Here is a 12,090-nt window from a genome sequence, read left to right on the forward strand (position 1 = left end):
ATCAGCGGCGAGGTATTCAAAGAATCCCAAACAATGCGGGCAGCCAGCCACGCTTTCACTGTGACAGCAGCTCGCCGTAGGTTTGCTGTCATATTTAACAATGCAACATGTAATTTCTCTCTCGGCACGCGGAAGATGGTGACGGGCCCGGGGGCCGGTTTCACTCTGGAACGGCTGAAACCAGTATGGACGTCAGTGTGTGAGCCCAGGTCATAGTGGGTGACAAGAATGTGCAATTAATGAAGGATTACGGGCTGCGAGGAGATCAAAACACAGCCAGTCATGTTGTTTCTTCATATTTCAGAGGATTAAGCGCTTAGCAGCTGGGGAAGCGAGACCTTTACTTGAATGTTTGGGGAACTTCGCTGGCTTTTGTTTTCACTGGCGAACACGGGAGCTGTAGTGCGTTGCAGCCCGTCCCACTCATACCAGTATGCATCCAGTAGCACCAGTAACTGTTTCACATGAGCTTTACTTTGCAGACATGCGTTGTTCCTGGGGCGTGGACTCGAGGCACTTAGACTTTAAGTCGACTCGAGTCACTGTTGGGATGACTCAAATGACTTGCTTGTGTTCATTTGTTGTTTTCAGTAACAAAATGTACAACAATGAATACTTTATATTTAATATTTGTGTTGGACTTGGGACTGGACTTGGCACTGAAACTGGGATTTAAATTGGGATTTAACTTGGGATTTGGGACTTAACGTGGTACTAGACTAGACTTTGGACTGAAACTGGGACTGGACTTGGGACTGAAACTGGGACTGGATTTGGGATTTAATTTGGGATTTAATTTGGGACAAGATTTAGGATTTAATTTGGGACTAGATTCGGGATTAGTTGGGGACTGGCAATAAAAAAAGACAATGAATTGTTCATGCAAATAATATGGAATTATGACATGTTTCACATATGACAGTAGTCATCCTCAGCTTCAACACACACACACGCACACACACACCACACACGCACGCACGCACACACACACGCACACACACACGCACACACACACACAAGGCCAGGCGGGCGGAGCCCGGTAAGCTTTAAGAGAGGGGGCGTGGCGCTGCTGCTGTCTGTCTGTCCCTCCGCTCCGCGCTATCACTCCGCTGCGCGTGAACAGCCTCGCGCAGTTGGAGCTGGTCATCGGCTCTCTTGTTGCGTTCGGCCCGCCCGCGAGATTCCGTCCGGTCGTGTGTGGCACGCGCGGTGACAGCGACGAGGGGATTTATTGACACCGCGCAGCCATCGTTTCTCCGCCACGAAGCCCGGAGGTAAGCTGAGCATTTCGTCTCTGGAAAAAAACACCAACGTGAATTGGGAGCGGGTGCCTTGTGATGGTGCCTCGAGACCCCTTCAGGGACCCGTGGGCTGGGGGGTAATGGTCACGCTGAGTGAGACTGCGTGAGGGGGTTAGTATCGGGGAAATTAGACTGATGAGATGTGAGATTTACGGAAACGTGTTTTTGTGGGGCTCGGCTGCTGCCGCTGCTCATCCTGCCAATTAAGATCCAGCAGCTGACGTGAAGCCGTCAGATATTCATCCGTGTGAGGGGGCGGCGGGATTTATGGCTGCATATCACCTGCTTGCCTGTCAAATCTTGCGCGTTCCCGACCACCATTAGATCTACATTGCTTACTTTAGACGCAGTTGTGCGCATGACAGCCTACACCGATTATTCTCTCTCTCTCTGGGATATTGTGCCGTTACGACGTGCAGTCTGTTTTCACACGACGCGTGCTGCGTCTGACCTCGAGATATCATTATGAATATAATATCGCCGTGCCACACTGTACTTGTAGTACCCGGGACCGTCCATAGAGGGCGCTGCGCCCCCTCGGCTGCTCCGTCATCGCAGCGCCCGCCGGTCATGCTGCAAAAAATGTCTACTCATAACGGTGTGGGTGCTCGAATCAAATCATTTTATATAAAAATAAATAAATATATAGATATATATATATGGAAATAAAAAAAACAATGAATTGTTCATGAAAATAATATGGAATTATGACATGATTCACATATGACAGTAGTCATCCTCAGCTTCAACACACACACAAACATACACACACACACACACATATATATATATATATAATATCATGGAAATGAAGCAGGAGTTATGTCAGCTCTGTGTAGATTATTTTCTTGTTGGAATAAGCCTTTCAGAGTCCAGGACGAATGACTTGCGATGACTCTTCTTGACCGCGATCCCTCTATAGCTAAATGTGGGCCCAGCAGCCTTTTAGGTTTCCACCCAAACACCGTCAGCTACGTCCAAATATGTCTCTTTGTAACAGAAAACAGGTGCCTCCTCGGCACTCTTTAAATAAAAAAATTAATCCTGAACTGGACAATCTGGCCAGTAAAGGCTCAAGGTTTCCAGTTTTCAGTTTGCTTTGTTGTGAATAAAAAAACATTCCTCATTTGTAATCGTGTGTGTGGTGGGGGAGAGGGGGGGGCATCCATACCTCTTAAAGCCCACACTGCCTGTGAGTTTATAGGATGGCATTTAATCCGACTGAACATCTGGCAGTGATGCAGCATTGGCTCCTCTCGGTCAGTTGTTGAGGCTTTACGAGCACAGCACCATGCTCGGCACAGAAATCATCCGCACACACACACACACACACACACACACACACACCAGAGCTTTGCCAACCTAGCATCTGCTACATTCCTCCTACTGGATCAAGACTGTGGTGCCTGGGAGAGTCAAGCCACAGTACAGTGATCACAAACTGGGTTTTTTGGCCACAGTTCAGAGAAATAAGAATACCAACAAAAGAAAAAAAAATCCAAATGATTATGGGTGAGAGGATCGGAATGGGATTATGACGTGGAAATGACATTTGACTCGTGCTAACCCATTGGGGCTAAGTGACTTGCAGGATTTGTCCATGTAAGGCTGCTGAAGGACTTCTCAACAACGTCTAATGCACATGCTTCAGTGGGCTGCCCATTTAACCCCGCAGACTCGTGTTCATGGACAGCAGCAACGGATGGACTTCGTGCAAAGCCCCGCACTATACGCGGCTGTGTGTCTCTAAGCGGAGCTGCAATCCACTGAGCTTTTAATGCGCCATTGTTCCCAACCAGCCACCGAGGCAGATGTTCACTCTCTTCCACCGGCGGGCCAGATGTTTCGGTTGGCAAGCCGCGATTGCCCGTCGGGGCCGTAAGGTGAGAATCTGTTGTGCCGGGCAGGATGGGGGGAGCTGGGGCCATGCCGCTCACATCGTGGGCATCTTTTGTTCCTTTCGCTGTAAACACACCAGCAGCCAAGCCGCTGATTCGTTGTGCAGTCTGTCAGAGGCACTGAGGCTTTAGAGTGTAAGCGGTCCAAACGGGACTATTAATAGATCGGTGTGCAAACAGATCACAGTGGACGCGCCCACGCCATTGCAGCTCGTCAACGGGCATTCCAAGCGAGTGGCGCTCCCCGTCGCAGTCTGGCCCCATAAAAGTTGCTTCCTAAGAAGTTGACCAGCACTCCTTTTCTGCTTGTAGACCCAACTCCACTGGTGCCCCCCTCCTTGTGCAGGACTTTGCTGATGGGTGGTGGCATTGGCCTCCAGTCTGGTTCTCCTGCACAGTAGCGAGGCGGAGAGGAGACCCCTGGCATCAGATCAGCGGATACGATCTTGATGTACATTTAGCTGCCGCCTCAATAGTCTATATGTCTCCTGGATTTGTATTTCTCGTTCTGCTCTTCGCATCACTCTGCGCTCGACATATTGTGGTGTGTATGTCAAGCTATGCAACCGTGAACCTATTCACCTTAATTGCATGGAGAAGCAAAACAATGTCCAATGGGTCATGCCTCTGGAAGGAGGAAACCTCGTGTCCACTGGGATGTATTAAACAAAACAGTGCGAGACATTTGCATTCTTCTGCCTCCCCTCCTTCTCCTTTTTCCTCCTCCTCAATCTGTCCCTGTAGTCTAATTTCCTGTCTGTTTCACCACACACACCCACTCGCTCCAATTGTATAAAAAAAGAAGAAGAAAGTTACATAATCACGTGGTTAATATCTCATAAAGCCCAGATACTTTATCATAGCCCAGATACTTTATCATCGGCCAGACGCCTCAGGTTCTGTTCCTGCAGCTCTGCACAATGTGTCAGTGTTCGCCCGGCTCGTGTGCTCTCTCGCCGCGCTGGTGTTTTTGGAAACCGTAGCTCGCCGCCTTGACGACGTGATTAGACACGCTTCCACCCCCGGTAGAAATTAGAGGCGATTTTAAGTCTCGGTTTCCGTGCATTATTCTTCATCCACGGAGGGAAGCTCGGGGCCACAGTGGTGGTGGTAATATTTAGCCTTTAAGTGTGAGCGATGGCCGCATGACGGGTTCTTCAGTCGTATCGGGTCTGCACACGGGGGAGCAGGTGCTCGTGTACGATTGCCTCTTCGGCGTCTCGGGGAATTATTCCCCTCATCACTAGGGATGATTTAGCACTGGGGCTAATGGAGGTTGAGAATAGACTGATATGTCTTCACTTCCTGACATCTCACTGCCTCCACCCTCCCCCCCCCCCCTCCTCGTGGTCCCCTTTACCCTGCCTGCCCTCCTTCAACCCCCCCAGACAACTAACTCAATGCAATGGTTGTTTCTCCCCCCATGTAGTCACAGGCAATTAGCCCCCGTCAAAATACACTGCCGGACTGAGGGTTGAGACTCGGGCATCCGAACCCCTTGCTCCTGCCCCCCCTTATGCTTGGCTAATATTACCCCGATATACCGGGAAAGGGCCAAATAGGTGGGGGGCGGCGGTCCCATTCGAGACCTGTGCGCGTGCTACCTCACTGAGCACAAAGCAGCTCTTTCACAGGGGATCTGGAGCACATATGGAATCGTTTCTCAAAGCTCCAGTACGTCAGTCCCCCGGATTCTCTCGGCTGCAGGTTTCCCTCGCACGTCTGCATCTCCGACTCACTTTGCCTCTAAAGTTAGAGAGGCGGCACCTGGAGATGGTCCTCCGTCGGCCTTTGCTCTTTGGTACTCCTCAAAACCCCAATCCAAAATTATTCTACCACCTTGAGGTTCACCCATTTAAAAGCTAGAGGTGGACCTATTAATCGGTTTGGTCAATTATTGGTGCCAATTGGACCGTTGTTTTTGGCTCAACCAGCCGATGTCATACAGGGATGTACATCACCATTACACAAAGCTCCATGCATGAAGCCAATGTTTGGCTTATTTTATGCTAAAACTAACGTTATTATCGGCCTTTTAAAAATCCACTATCGGTTGACCTTTACTTCAAACCAAATGTTGGTTTCTTGGATGTTCTGTTTGGACCTTGTGGTGTGTAAAAAACATCCAATGGACATAACTAAGCACCGGTGTTTCAACCAGTAATGACCACCTGCACTCGTCCACATGAGGTGGACTTCCACTGTGATTTATGTATTTACATTCAAGTCAATGTGTGAGTTAACTGACCGATGGCTTCGCCATGGTTCATTTGATATGTATTGCAGTTATTATACATTTCATTTAAAGGAGACATTTCATCCTCATTTTCAGAATCATGCATGTGATTTTAGTTTCTACTACAACATGTTGGCATGCTTTAATGTAAAAAAAGAAAGCAAGAACTAGTATCTGATTGGTCGCCATCTTCACAACACGCTTGGCAGCACTTCTACGGGTCACTAGTTGTGATATCACAACCTTATTGAAATCCTGACGCCTTGTTTACAGGCACAGTCTCTGAATAAAATTGAGTGTGTCATATTTAACACCTGGGCCTGCTTTATAATCAAATAAGACATGCACTCTTTCCACAACATACAATCTTTAATGATTTATTATTTTAATTCAAGGTCCTGCATCTAGTAGAGTTTGCTTGGCTTTCCTTGAATGAATTAGTGTCCACACTAAATTACAGGAAACCTATTTTAACAGTAACGCAATACCAGCGTGACATCACCTCCAAGGATTGGCCTCTAAACGGCACAGCTGGGTGGAGATAACGGAGCGGCCTGGATGTTTATTTTTTCCCCTTCTGCATTCCAGCTTCTTATTTATAATGGCTGTGATATCCAGCTCGGGGGGGTTACTTCTATAAAAGGAAGTTTGAGGACTTCTGCTGACCCTCTGGAAAGGAGGCTTGCATGCTATATTTTCTCAAGATGTAACCTTTAGATTTCCAGGAGAAGGACCTCAATCCCCCTGAAGAAGAATGACTCGGGTCAAAGACAGTGGGGTACATGACTGAGGACTGGAACACGACGCTGTCGGCTCCCTGAGCAGTGTACTGACTTTGTAACATCCTGGTATCCCCAAAGGATTTAGTTTTTAGTCGCAATCAGGAATTGTGAGAAATGTCTGTGTAAAATGATCGCAACAGATGCAGCTGTTAGTACCAGAGGTCAAGCCGATGTTTTCGTTGAGTGTAGACGCAACACATAGTGAAACCTGGTGAAAGGTGACCTTTGCCCTGTGACCCGGCCCAACTGCGTGGCCGGCCCTCTCCGAAATCGATTGTGTTTACGAAGAGCTTGTCAGTATGTGCTTAATATTAAATTATCCTGACATGTCGGGTTGGGTAGCCAATGGCGTTCTAAAAAAATCTATCTGGAGTCACGTGGCTTTGGTTTACCTTCACGATAAAGTTCACGCAGTTCCTCTTTCAAACTGAAAATGTCCTCAGCTCGCAGCGTCGATTGGCCAAACTGAGGAAAAACAATTTGGCCGTGAGTTTTTATCTTGCCTTGTTTGTTTCCCAGGATCAAATCTGCCCATCTCCCCGCTAGCAATCCAGATGTCCTCAGTGGCCTGACACCCCATTTAATGCCGAGCAGACGGTATTTGTAGCGGTGGATTGTGCTGAAGACAGATTACCTTAATGAGGTCTTTTACCAATGAACTGTGTGGATTTGGCCAAACCGTCGAGTCGAGGCCCATTCCAGCCCTCCGAGTCTCTAACATCTACTGAAGGTTACTTGCCGGTGAGTCCACGGAAAATCCTTCACAGGGCCGCGTGTTCACGGCAAGGGACATTTTCACCAGAGACACGGCGTGGCATGCACTTCTTTGGGCCGTGTTATTGTACCGATCAGATCTCCCTCCTCTTCCAGTCCCTCCCTCCGTCTCCTCGGTGGACAGGGGTCCTTTCGGCTGCCCTGGGCAGCTCTGTTTGTATGTTTGATTGTGGGAAAGTTGCTCGGCTAGCCGTGAGAGTCCAACGCTCTCTGGACCGGCTTTTCCCCTGGGGTCCTCCCAGACTCGGAGAGACTGAGCCCCGCCACTGCTCCGAGCCCCCCCCCCCCCCCCTCGGCAGCCCCTGGCGGTAGCAGTAGTCCCTTGTCCAAGCTGGATGTATGACCAGGCCCCCTTCTCTTTTAGTCGGGCCCACAAAAGTTTATCTTTTCAGAAGGGGGAGCTCCTTCAGGCTTTTCAGCAGAGCAATAAAGAAGCCTGGCAAAAAGCACTCCCTACCAATGAATCACTTGAGACGGGGTTAGGGAGGGGGCTGGGATGGAGACGTAGATGTTGATGTGACACAGGTTTTTTTTCTATCTATCTTTTTGAATGGACCAGGCTGAGTTGGGTTTACCTTACAGAATATGTTTGCTCCAAAGCTTGATATTAAACTTGAGATGGGTAAAGTTTCTAGTTTTGATCATGAGGCTGAATGTTCTGGTTCATGTACAGTGCATATCAATTAGATCAATTTGCTGAGGGAAGTACCTCATTACAATTTGTGGCTTTTTAAAAGTATTTAGATTGGGAATTCCAATTTTCCTTAAAAGCATCCAGTTGCCACTGGCATTGATTTGCTTCCACCCTCACACGATCTGATTCATGGGATTCCCCTGAAAGACGTTCTCTGGCTTTTGATTGCACAATGCCTCGCTTGTGTTCGACTCTGCAGGGATCAAGCACAGGAACGACCTGTAACTCTTTACCGCCGATAAGACGGACAACCGAGCCTCCCACCTCCATCTGTAATTCACTCTGGCGCTGTGACGAATGTGTTTCATCGCAGTGATGTAAGGCTGGAGCATCTGAGCAATATTTAAGAGGTAGCCGCATCCCGTTCACCCCTCTAATCCATCATAATATGCGTGACCTATCGTCGTCCGCGGGGTTACGAGGCAGAAAACGCATGCTTTATACACTAAACCTCCCGGTGATCTCACGGCATCTCAAAACCAAGGAGCCGATGCCGAGCAGTAAAACATTTCTTAAGCTCAACACCATCGTAATTCTTGATAAGACTTTTGGCTACTCCTAAATTTGGCTCTCGCAGCTTCCCATGCATTTCTTTCCAATCATGTAATGGCTTTATGGCCCAGTTCAAAGCTCTTAGGTAGAATCAAAAGCTGTGACGGGCACTTTTACGGTCTTCCTGCAGGCTCTCTCCCAGCCCCTAATGCAACATCTGAGCTCACTGTCCTCTCATTGTGTTTGAGCTGTGAGATGGATGGCTGCACGCACTTGAAGGATCCAGAAGCGGGAAGAAACTTCTTCCTTTTTATTTTCTTTGCTTGTTGAGCGGCTAAACAGACCAACTCCGCCTGAACGGTGGAGCCGAGCCATAGATCCTTCATCCCCGGCAAGTTCTTTTAAAAAAAACTCCTTTTCGCCAAGTGACAAACCGCGTGGTTGGTAACAACTAAAGCATTCAGAGGCCGTATGAATAGGGGCCTGTCTCAGGAGAGTTCCTGGTGAAATGGGGCCTTTCTGCCTTTATCCCTCCCGGAGAGGCAGATTGATCTTGCTCAGGTTCTTTTTTTCTTCTTGGCGCTGGCGCTGCACTTGAAATGGCCCGTTGAAAGGCGAGGCGCTTACTTGTGCCGTGTGATAAACGGAGTCCTTCGCGCAGTTTCATTGTCGGCGAGGGGTTCTGCATAGCAGGCCCTCCCTTCCTGACCTTTATCCACCTGTACGCAGTGCAGTTCACTCGGCCTCTCGACAGGCTGCCGCCGTTTCCCCCTCGAAACCATAATTCCCTCTCTTGTTCTGGTCCGCTCGCCCTGATCAATACTGATGTAAAACGCAGGTTTGTGCAGACGAGGAGGAAGCCTGTTAAAACGGTTGCCACGCTCCATCATTCCCACGTGGTAAATATCCCATGTGGACATCAGGTGACCTCCTTGGTGCTGTTCCCTTGGTTACCGGGACACTGATTCCCCCCCCACCACCCCCTCCCTCATCCTCCTTTGCATCCGGCAGTGCTGTTTTTCCTCTCCTTCCACTTGTGTAAACCAGGGGGCTATCTGCCATCAGCATTCAGGAAGCGTTGGCGTAAACAGACGCCAGGAACTCAAACGACCCAGCCATGTCCTAGCAACCGTTATTTTGTGGTCGCGTTGGTATCCACCCGCATTGTGTTTCATAAGGAGATTGTTTATATTTTGTTTATTGGTTTCGGGGAAAATTCATTTGTGCACTTGTGTGATCACACAGGGCCTGGAAACGCGAAGCGGGGCGCCACTTCCCGTTTTTGAAGCGCCATCGCAGACCACGCCAGATGGTGCGTGATGCGAGCGGTCTCCAGACCTGCCAGTGGTCAATTAGTCATTTAGAGTGCATTCAGTCACCTGCTGCTGTGGTCACGTAGCCCTCGCCTAGCTCGTCTTTGCTGATGTTGGCTGCGGTTCCCAACGCCGGCGGGCAGTTAAAAGGATCATGGTTGGCTTTCAAGTGTCAGCATCGGGAGAAATTACAGATCCAGGAAGCTAAAAGCTCTACAAGAATATGTGCCTGTGCTGGTAAAAGGTCCATCCTGTCAGTGATGGAGTGATAACCCATAAGTCTCTGCTGTCTGTGCGCCGAACAATCCGACGGTTTCAGCCGCGCAGGAATTGGCCGGCGTCAAAAAGTTACCAGGGGACGATTTCCTCTAAGCTGCCCATTTTCTTGCAGCAGCATCGGAGCCTGCAATATTTCTTCGGGCAGTCATCCATCTAGCAAATGGCTTTTTAGAAGACCCCCCCCCCCCCCACATCATCACAACCCCCCCCCCCCTACCTTCCCATAGTCCAGCAGCCGCGGGGATGAGATGTGCAACGAAGCGTTCGGAGGCTGATAGACATTTGTGATAGGTGATAGGAAGAGAAGAACTTGCCCTCGACCACATCTACTGGGATTGATGCCAACCCCGGGAGGGAGTGGGGTGGGGGTGGGATTATAGGCATTAGGCAGACAGATTGGACCCTCGGCGCAGACATTATAATGCCGCTGTATCAACCCATGCATGTCTCCGCCGTCCCGCTGCGCTGACAAACAAAATCCCTTAAATGCACAACTCATTGCCAGAGTGATTGGGGCTATTACAACGGCACGGGGGTTGTGGGGGGGGGGGGGGGGGAGAAGAGAGCTTCAAAAGAGATGGGATCCTTCTTGATGAAGTAGTTGTAGAGAGAGAGGAATGGAACTTTGAACAGACGTTGAGCCGTGTTTATCAAGTTAAAGGCCTTGATGAAATACTGCTGGAATAATGAGCGCAAATCCAATTAGTCCATGAGAATGAAATGAGATTTTCCAGTGAGCGCTTGTGCTTCGGACCTCCTCTTAACTCAATTCAATATAAAGTATTGCCATGGTTGTAAACCGTCTGCAACACAGTAACAGCAGAATCTATATAAACCAAGTTGATAAGAGGATATTTCATATATTAACAGTATCAGGATCATCTTGCTTTAAAAAAACAGAATTGCTCTCAGCCTGTTCCCAGCCTTGTCTCTCTCACTCGTCCTTTCCTTCCACCGCTCTTGTGCAGGGTCCCGATTCGCTGCCAGGTTGCCTTGGCGACGGGGCCTCGGTACATAAACCGGGCGATGTTTGTGGAAAGGCAGCGCCGCGAGGAGCAAGGCTTGTGCATCCTTTATCTCTCACGCCTCGGTGGGGAGCAGGAACAGCAGAAGCCGTTCTATCCGGTCCTTACCTACCTTTTATTGTTCAATCCACAGAAACCTGTGATTAACCTGATTAAAATTTTGTAATCGTTTCACAGCATTAATATATATATATGTTTGTTTGTATATATATATATGTATATATGTGCAGCCCCAACGTAGCGTACAGATGAACGCGCTCTCTCTCCCCTCCCACCCGTCACCGCCTTGCCTTCCTGACATTCCATCCAGGAGCTCGAGGAAGAGGAAGAGGGATCTGCTGCCCGCTGGTCTGGCCTCACGGAGCAGAATGGAGGGAAGAAGCCCCGCTGTGATCCGCTTTGTCGCCGACTCACTTGGAACACAGCGGACCGAGTGTTAAAGCAGACGGCCATCATAAATCTGAGTCAGTGACTCATCTGCGCTTCCATTTTTTGTTTGTGTGCGTTTCATTCCAAGACTTCCAATGTAACAGGATATCAACTGTCAGCACATTTGTCACCGTAGGTTATTTTTGAGCTTCGGATAAACAGTTGCAGGACCATCTCTCTCCAGCTTGGCTTCCCCTTCTCTCCGGTGGATGTAGAACACCAGGCCCAAAGCTGAGGAAGCTAGTGTCGCTCAGAAGGAGGCTGTCGACGGAGGACAAGCGTGAAGTCGCCGGTCGAGCCTTTCCCTCCGGTCCTCTCATCGATCGGGTCCCTTCTTCCTTTCATACCGGTCCCAACAATCCATGCTCATGACTATTAAACGGGTTCATAGGCGTTTGCGAGGCGAGGTCACCGAGTTCAGCTCGTAATGATGCCGGTTCTCACGACGGTCCTACTGTCTCGGGAGGAACACAAAAAAAAGGCAGACTCATTGTTCTGCGAAGGAAACCGAGATGCTGGGCGAGGGAGAAGGAATGCTGACCCACATTTGTTTTGCTGTGGGACAAGGAGTCGAGGCCCGACCTGGCCGTTTAGCTGGAGCGGCACGTAATCGGAACAATGTGTGTTGATTGAATGCAGCCAGAGCAGATGTGATTAACCCAGATTGGTTTTACCGGGGTCGTGGCTTCTTCTTTATTTGTAGCAGGGCCCTGATTACAGGGCTGAAGTCGAATCCTATCTCATCTCACTTTACATCCAGGATAATGTTCTTGTAGAAATCAATGGATAGGATTTTAGCTATTGCATAACTACTACTAGGAAGTTCTAACAGCCCTGTCTTGAATTAAAAAAGACACCAGAACTGTT

The 12,090-nt window shown here is 49.0% G+C and overlaps 1 protein-coding gene across 4 annotated transcripts in view; it reads left to right on the top strand.

Annotated features, from left to right (window-relative positions):
- Positions 1 to 1,118: 1,118 nt before the first annotated feature.
- daam2 (dishevelled associated activator of morphogenesis 2) overlaps positions 1,119 to 12,090 on the top strand; it is an 86,010-nt gene continuing 75,038 nt past the window's right edge. For 2 of the 4 annotated variants that reach the window (XM_056425772.1, XM_056425776.1), the window contains exon 1: positions 1,119 to 1,274. The gene's annotated coding sequence lies outside the window, so the exon portion shown is untranslated. Of the gene's footprint in view, positions 1,275 to 3,166; positions 3,185 to 11,241; positions 11,259 to 12,090 lie in introns of those variants that run through there. The other 2 variants (XM_056425774.1, XM_056425775.1) reach the window with 2 other exon arrangements.

This window comes from Pseudoliparis swirei, chromosome 11 (assembly GCF_029220125.1).
Source record: "Pseudoliparis swirei isolate HS2019 ecotype Mariana Trench chromosome 11, NWPU_hadal_v1, whole genome shotgun sequence".
NCBI classification, from domain to species: Eukaryota; Metazoa; Chordata; class Actinopteri; order Perciformes; family Liparidae; genus Pseudoliparis; species Pseudoliparis swirei.